At 32.4% G+C, this 9,251-nt stretch overlaps 1 protein-coding gene across 1 annotated transcript in view; it reads right to left on the bottom strand.

Moving 5' to 3' along the window:
* Positions 1–7,053: 7,053 nt before the first annotated feature.
* LOC106478413 (vacuolar protein sorting-associated protein 4B-like) overlaps positions 7,054–9,251 on the bottom strand; it is a 33,482-nt gene continuing 31,284 nt past the window's right edge. The window contains exon 13 of the mRNA XM_013938956.2: positions 7,054–8,005. The gene's annotated coding sequence lies outside the window, so the exon portion shown is untranslated. The remainder of the gene's footprint in view (positions 8,006–9,251) is intronic.

Genomic DNA, 9,251 nt, shown 5'->3' with positions numbered 1-9,251 from the left:
GTCCCATCAAACATGCTCGCCCTTTCAGCCGTGGGGGGCGTTATAATGTGACGGTCAATTCCACTATTCGTTGGCAAAAGATTAGCCCAATAGTTGGCGGTAGGTGGTGATGACTACCTACCTTCCTTCTAGTCTTACGCTGCTAAATTAGGGACGGCTAGCGCAGATAGCCCTCTTGTAGCTTTGCGCAAAATTCAAAAACAAACAAACAAACATAGGCAGAGACTGATTATAATTGGAAACTTAAATAGTAAAAATAAAAAAAATTAGTTGTAACAGAACAACGGCGAATGGTATAAAACTATATATACGAATTTTTCGAAAAAAAGTGGCTGTGTACTGTTGAAAGATTTAATACCGACACACGTATGTTCTCAGCACAATACCAGTTATATTCTAGATTTATATTTACGTTCATTGGAAATTAGTGACAAATGTTTAAATTTTAACGTAGGTTTTGAAGTAGACAGTGATCATTTATCGATCTGGTGTGTCATCGATCTCGAACACCATTAGAATAAACCCATAATTAAATTAAGTTACAAAAAAGTTAATTGGAAAGAATATGCAAACATCCTAAATAAATTACTACCGGAAACAATAACAACTAGACCGGAAACATCACTGGTTACAGATGAATACTGTCAAACAATAACTGAGTGTCTTACTAACGCTGCAGATTAGACTATACCGAAACAGAATCAACATATGAATATTAATAGATGACAACCAAATACACAAATAATAAATATAATAAAAGAACGGCAATACCTAAGAAGGATATACATGATTAATAGAGATCCTCAAATCAAAACATAGATTAATACACTAAATAAAACAAGATAATTGGGTTCCGTTATATTGAGTACAACAAACACATTTATACTCCAACTTTCCCGGTGGATTCTATTAAGCATCAACATTCACAACAAACAAATAACCTCTTGGCAAATACAATTACAAAAACAACCACTAAAACATAAATAGTTATAACCGTAGAAAATACGAAAAACAAAGCACCAGGTGAAGATCAGATACAAGCTATTCTCTTATAATACACACACTCAGAAACTGTTAATCATTTAACAGCATTACTTAACCTATCCCTTAACTCAGGTTAATCCCAGTCTCTTGGAAACAAGCAAATGTTCTTATGTTTCTATAGGAAGGAAAACCTGCGAATAAACCAAAAACTACAGACCAATCATTTTAACAAACTGTATAGGCAACATTTTTGAAAACATAATCAGTAATATATTTTCAACATTCCTATAGATAGCATCAAAATTACCTGAAGTACAAAACGGTTTCAAAACATTTCGACAAACTACATACCATTTAGTTAGACAAACTGAAACCATGTTAGATAGCTTTAATCAAGACAAATGCATTGTTGCCTGCTTTCTAGATATAGAGAAAGCATTCGACACTGTATGGAATAACGAACTACGTTAACAAATGGAATTACCGACAGGTGTTATTCGCTGATTATCTAACTTTTTAGATAACAGAAAATGTAGAGTGATTGTGGATGGCACCCACTCGGAGTATTTTACTCCTGAGAGGGGTGTTCCCTATTCTCTTCATTATGTATGTAAGCGACATGCCCCTAACAGATCCAACTTTTTGTTTAACATCTCAATTCACAGCTGATGTGGCGATATGGAAAAATTTCACGACCCCCCTCAATAGTTGCCACCAATTTACAAACAGTTAGTTCTCAACCAAATAGTAGAATATTGCCAAAAACACAATTAAAATAAACGTCCAAAAAACCAATATGGTATTATTCTTTAAAAAAACACAGACAAAAAACAAAACAGTTAGACACAAACCAGAACCATACTTACATATGGACTAGCATATGATTCGAAATTATCATGGGAATCATATTAGCCAAATTACAAATAACAAGCAAACTTCGCTAGGGTAAAAATAACGATACATCACCAGAAAATATAATCAAATTCTATAAGCAGTATATACACCCAGTAACTGAATATGTCAGTCCAGCATGGAGTAATTAATGTAACACTGTCCAATATTAACAAATTACAAAAAAATACAAAACTCAGTAATTATTACATGTTATAGAGTACCCAGAATAACAAATTCTAAATTCATGCACAAATATACAACTAATACAATGACAGACTCCTAGATTGGTCGTTCAAGTATTTTGATAAAAATCTATACAAGAATGATTTATTAACTTCCATAGATCGTGATATCATACATGATGATGATAGTCCTTAGTATCTCTCACCACTCAGTGTGTATAATAAGAAAGTCCATCTACGCTAGACGCTAAAATATCACTGGTTAGATTATCATAAGTGTAATTAAAGGGTTTTATATGTCAAATACACGTTAGATAATGTGATCAAGTGAAAAAGTGATGATTTATTTATGGAACTGTGTGCGAGTTTTTAACGGCCAAGTGACAAATGTGCACTAAATGATATAATCTAATATTCAAGACATGGCCCTGAAAAGAGGAAAGAAGGACTAGTGTACGTTTTTGTGTGCTGATCTCAATATTACCAAGTAAAGAAAAAAAACTTAAATAAAAAGAGGTAAATGTAGGGATGGCTAATATCAATCCTTCAAAAACAATGCAAACAATATAGTAGGGATGGCATTTGTATCATCCCTATATAATAGCACAGGCACACAGTGCATTCGAATGTTAACAGACAAAATTAGGATAAATTAAACTTAATTGTGATTGAATAGTTATATGTATTGCTATATTTTAATTCTTGCCTGTTCTATTTTTGGGGGATAATGCAAATGCCATCCCTACTATCTTGTTTGCATTGTTTTTGAAGAATTGATATTAGCCATCCCTACATTTACTTTCGTTTTTGAATAAAGTTTTTCTTTACTTGTTTGCTTGTTTTTTTAATGCAGTGTTTCAATAGACTTAGGCAGGTTGTATTTATAACCAAGTTCTAAATACAATGAGGTTTCAACTGTAATATTCATTGTTTTTTTATTATTAGCTGGTAATTCCTGTTTCACCCTCTACCGAAGCTTTTTGGAGGAACACTATATTTCTGTAAGAAAGCTGGCTTCAATGATAACATCACTAGAATTCTGATTTTTTTTTAAATTGTACTAGTTATTAATGATACTTATAAAAGTGGATACTTTTGAAACTATGTCACCTTTCATCTTGCTGCCCATTTAAAAGGATCAGCCTTAACAACATTAAAAAATCCTTCCAGCTGAGAGCTGTAACAACTACCAAGCATTGGTGGTTGCCTTATTAAACAGGTATGTAGTGACACACCAGAAGGAAGTTTCCACAGTTAAGTCCAGAACCACAGTATAGAGGAAAAAATGGGTATAAACTGAACTTAAGGATGTGAAAAACTTTCTCCAATTATCTTACCCAGACACTTCAAGTGAAATTATAGATTAGTTGTACATAACCAATTCATAGATGAGGATATATGAGTTAAGTTAAATCAAAATAGATGTACATATTTAAAAGAAGCTGTCCAGTTGATGGTGTAACTTGAATCCATTGAAGTTGCAGATAAACAATTAAAGACACCACCGAGAAGCTACAGGATCATCAGATCTAGTTACAAGGAAACATCAGTTTCATCTGATGCCTATAATTTAAAAGAATTGACAGGATTAATTGATCTAGTTACACGGAATGGAGGAAATAACATTTCATGAAATAAAAACTGCTCCCACAGGATATCAGAAAAGAAAAGGAAAAATTATAAATGTAAAACATATGGCCTTTACAGCTGAGACTATGAGGAATAAATAACTGATAATAAACCAAGGAGATAATACCCTCATGATAAGTCCCAGAGTACAACCAAGTCAAAGAATCAACAAAAAGCTAACCAGACTTAACAAAAACAGGAATTAGCTGAATAAAGGGCAAAAAGTAGCTGAGAATACTCTATCTTTTTTTTAGATAAAAAATTCGTTATTTAAATATACCAATATACGAGTCCACAGGATTATTGGCAGGAAATATTGCATTATGTCAATCAATAATAGTTTTAAAGGTACAACAGTTCAACTCATTTGGTAACGAAAGTTGGAAAATTCAGAGGTGATGAAAGAAGATGTATTTATGTGACCAGTGTTAGAAAATTCCAACAAGAGAAAGTTGGGAAATTCTCTATGCAACATGTTGTGTGGATAAAAAAGTGAATATTGGGAATAGACTTCCTGAAAATGTGGATGCTAGGTTAGACTTGCTTCAAACAGTTTCATGGTCTGCAACCAGGAAATTCCTGTGCACTATGTAACAATTACAACACATAATGTTAAATTTCTGGTTACAACAAAGAAGGCAGTTAATGTAATACCAAGAAGTGAATTTCTTATACCAGGACATATTACGAATAAATTTATACCCAATCACTGGGGTGTGTAGTAAACACTCCAATGTGTCCTGAGGAATTGTTGTTTGGAAAAAAACGTGTGGGTCTAAAGAAGAAAGATGTCATCACTAGGGCCATGAACATAACAAAATGTGATATTTGAGTAAGATTTGAATGAAACATTGTAAGATGTAAAGCTGTACAGGTATACTTTCAAATCAAAGAACATCAGAAGTAGTCACCTTCGAGACAAGATGTGGGAAGGCTGATGTCAAATTCTCTCATAAAGACAGCTTCCTACCTCACAAGAGCTATATTACCAGAGTATGGTATCTGATCAATGCCATAGATTACATGACTAGCTCAAGAAATACCAAGATAATTTCTCCAGTGGATCTCAGGATGTAGGCTAGACAAATAAAATATCTTATAAGATTGAAACTGGAGATGCAGTCCCAATATGTCAGTTAACTAGACAACTCCAAATTGCAAAACAGGTTGAGGTTTTCAAAGAGATAGAAACCATGAAAGTACAAGGAATAATAGAACTGAATACTAGTCCTTAGGCACCACCTGTTGTACTTTTGAAGTAAAAAGATGTATTCACAAGGTTCTGAGTGAACTACTGTAAGGTGAATGAAGTCACAAAGAAGGATGCTCATGCAGTGCTAAGGATTGATTCTACTGTGGACACTTTATATTGGCAGGCATTTAGAAGGGAAAAAAAAGCAGTCTTTATTGCGGGATGGATTATGACAGTTTCTTGTGTTACCATTTGAATTATCTAATGCACCTGCTGCATTTCAACAACTAATGGAGTATGTTCTCTCTGGACTACATTGGAATGTTATTTTCATCTACTTGGATGACATAAACATACATGAGAATACCTTTGATAAAGCTTGTGATGGGGTAAGGAAAGTACTGGATTGGTTGAGGAAAGATAACTGTAAGCTGAATCCTAAAAAGTGTGAATTGTGTGAATAAGTTTACTAGGACACACAGTCAGCAAAGAGGGAGTGTCTACAGATCCAAAGACCGAGTATGCCCAAATTTGGCCAACACCAAATTCTTTGCAAGAAGCAAGATGACTTCTTGGACTGTGCTCTTACTACTGTCATTTTGTAAAATAATTCTCTGAAATAGCTTGTCCTCTATTGAAATTACTTGAAAAACTCAATAAGTTTATAGGACTGATGATTACGCACAAGTACTTAACAAATAAAGAAAATGAAATGATAACTACTCCTGTATTATCATACCCTACTTTGGAAGATCCACCCATATTAAATATGAATGATTTTCTAGTGGGAAAGAACATGTGATTGTGTACTATAACAAGGCAGTGAATAATGCAGAAAAAATGCATTGTACAACTTGGAGAGAGCTACTAAGTGTTGTTCCAGACCAAAGTCATTTCTGTTATTACCTATATAGAAAGATCATGCTGTATTGAAGTGACTGGTTAGGTTTTGTAATCCAGATGGCAAGATGGCTTAAAAAAATTCAGGAGTACAATTTTAACATCATACCTCTCCCTGGATGGAACCATGGAAATGCTGATGCATAATTCCAAAGACCACTGTGAAAACAGAGAAGCACAAGATAGTAAAGATGACCAACCAAAAGTACAACAATGTAGAGTCAAAGATGTGATATTCATGAGTGGTGATGACAAACACACACACAAAACTGAAAGATGCACAGGCAAATAATATGAGTTTGAAACCAATTGTTCAGTGGATCAAGAATAATGCAGAAAACCCTCATGACAAACGGTTGCCAAGGCTCATCAGGTTGGCTGGGAAACAATGACATAGTAGTGGTCTGGTCATTATTTATATAATCAATTTTTCATGAACAACTGTCATGGTGTGAACTAGATTAAGTACCTGAACTGTAATTATTATCAATTTTACTTACGTTTGAGAGTTATAATGCTAAAAATGGGGATTCATGAGGCATATCATAGTTAGCTTATTGTTTGGTTTTGCACTTAAACATACTTTTTCAGAAAGAAGTCTTATTATATATATTTTTCATATAACAGGTTAATTACTCCTCAGCAAGATTGAAGCTTATAATGCTAAAAACAACGTTTTGAATACCCATGGCAAAAAATAAGAAAGAAATTGTAAGAGCACCATAGTTGTGGTTTTTAAGATTATCATGCCACATTAGTTGTAGGACATATACAAGTTTGGACACGGAAGGTCCCCCTCTATGTTGAAAAATGTATATATAAAGACGAGATTTCTGAGGTAAGCATAAAGTGTACAAAAAGCACACCTTAAAACACTTGTTTCTAAAAAAAAAAGTGGTATATACATGACAATAGTTTATACGAATTTGAAAGAATTTTTCTAAATATTTGTATGTTAAACCACATGTGTAATATGTAAAACATACAAAATTTCAACACAACAGAGAAGTTTCCACCACTGTTTTTTTATGTACTTACTTTAGTGAAATGCAACGTAGTGTTACAATGCTTTACTCTGTAGAAAAAAAATCAACCTGTGTTCTTCCACTATTATGTATCGCAACTAGCTTTTGGTAATATTATAAAAATCTGCATCTTAGTTCTGTGTGTAGTTGGTGAACAACAATTTTCTCTGTACTTTGTTATCCTAAATGATTGTTCTTTACTACAGCTGCCAGAGGAATTTGAGAAACTAAAACAATGCAATTCATGTCAGAGGTACATAAACATTTTATTTCAAATTTTAGCAATAAAATACATAGGTACACATTACCAATATTTACAGAGGATAACAAGGCCATGAGCCAGGAAGGGAAACAGGCAAGACAGAGAGAGCTAACACGCTAGTTGAAGAAGTGATAGCTTTATATATATATATCTATTTACTATGCAAAAGATACTGCTGTCAGATACATTTTAAATACAGTGATTTTAAATTTATGGTAGGATCAGTTGAATGTTTTGGACTTGGTCTTGTAGACAAGTTACTTTGAAGTCAAAGTAACTTGAAACACACTATTTTCTTCCTGGCACATAACCCTGGAACTGGTAGTATCTAAGTTTCTTAAAATTTATGTGATTTGTGTTAAGTTAAATAGTTTTCTCTCAACACTCTAATAGAGATTTTACAACATCATTATAATACTTAAACAAATTACTAGCATCTTCTTCCTGTAACATTTAGATCATTTACTGATGCTATGAATTTATTAAAATTAATAGTTTTTGTAGGTTAAAGATAAACACACTAAATCATAAGAAAAAAATTGATTTTTAAACTTGCACTAAAGAATTTTTCATTCATGTCAGTTTCTCTACTAGCAGAAATAAATGTAAGAAATTTGAGAAAAACCTTTTATGATTCATAATATGTTTATAGTTTATAAGTTCATGATGATCTAAACTCTTTAAAAAAACAATCTGTGATTGGAAAGTCTTGTTGAATGACCTAGTGATTCATTGCAATCAGCTTTTTATAACTATGGTATAACAATTTTATATTACTGAAATGTCTCACTGACAAATCTATACTGAAAGTATGTCATAAAATTCAAGATATAAGAAGATTAATTTATTTTTCATACACCAATGTCCCTTTCTTCTTGGAGTTTCATAATGTTTCCATTCTTAGCCATGACACAAAGTCAGTAAACTTTGAAATAGACTGTAGAAAGAAAAATACCAGACTAAAATTCAAAGATCTTGCATAAATACAAAAAAAAAGTCAATGAGTGTAGAAAATATTTTCTGACAATAGTAGAACAAACCCAACATTTCAATGTATTACAGATTGCAGTTTCACACTATCAGACTTCAGTTTTAGGATTAAATTTTTGTTACCTCTAAAGTGTTGTTTTTGGAGGTTTTCTTATTTTTTTCTTTTTGATCACTTAATAAATCATCAAATCAGTTTTATTTTACTCCTGAAAACAGTTAAGTTGAATTAGAAGTCAGTTGTTGAGGCCTGTTTGAGCTGCTCTGACTGCACGAAAAGTTTAAAGCTTTTGATAAATGTAAGCACATTTTTTCTCTATTTTCTTTTTATCAGTTTCTCATGCTGTTGCCTACTATCAAACACTGAGAATTATTTATGAAAATAGTGTAATACTTCTTCACACAAAAAAGTGGTTTTTATGAGAACTTCTCAACATTTACTTTTTGAAAGAGGTATTACTATTTTTTACCTTACAAATTGCCAAGCAAAACCAAATGAAAAATATGTAAAGACTATTTTGGTGATGGCATATTTCCTTTAACCCTATCACCAAGGGTATCCTTTACTGCATGACACAAAGTTTTAGTGTCTAACATTCAAAATTTTATTAAACTAATTTTTGTTTATGTTATACCAATTAGTATAGCATAAAATCTTAGCTAATAATACATATTTTAATAGTATATAAGATTTAAGTTCTTAATACTATAAGGTAATATTTAAAAAAATCCAGAATTTTCCCTGTTATGACACATTTACACCACCCCTTCAAAAAGAACGAAATTAAACGTAAATTACTCCCTATAAAACAGTCATTGCTCAGACAAACTATAATTTTTACAGCCTTCAATTTTGTTTGGTTACAGATCTATCAGATAAAAAATCAGACCCCTCTTGCCACACCCACCTGCCACATTCTCTCTTACGTTTAATCATATATTACCTATAACCAATAGAAAGTCAAGATTTTCATCTATCAAATGACGTATTTTATAATGTTGTGTTCTGAACAGAATATCATCAGTTTCACTCAGAGTACAAGATTCGTTCCCATGGGAATGTTATCAACTAGTTTAGATGTATTTGTAATGACTCTTATCGCATAGTTAGAAAGCCAGAAAAAATGTTAGCGTTAGGGGAAATTGTCTACTTTTTGCATGTTATTAGTCTATGTTCTTTAGTGCATTATTTAATT

This window comes from Limulus polyphemus, unplaced genomic scaffold, assembly GCF_000517525.1.
Source record: "Limulus polyphemus unplaced genomic scaffold, Limulus_polyphemus-2.1.2 Scaffold209, whole genome shotgun sequence".
Classification (NCBI taxonomy): Eukaryota; Metazoa; Arthropoda; class Merostomata; order Xiphosura; family Limulidae; genus Limulus; species Limulus polyphemus.
Note: the sequence above shows the minus strand (reverse complement) of the source record. Positions and strands in the feature narration are given on the sequence as shown.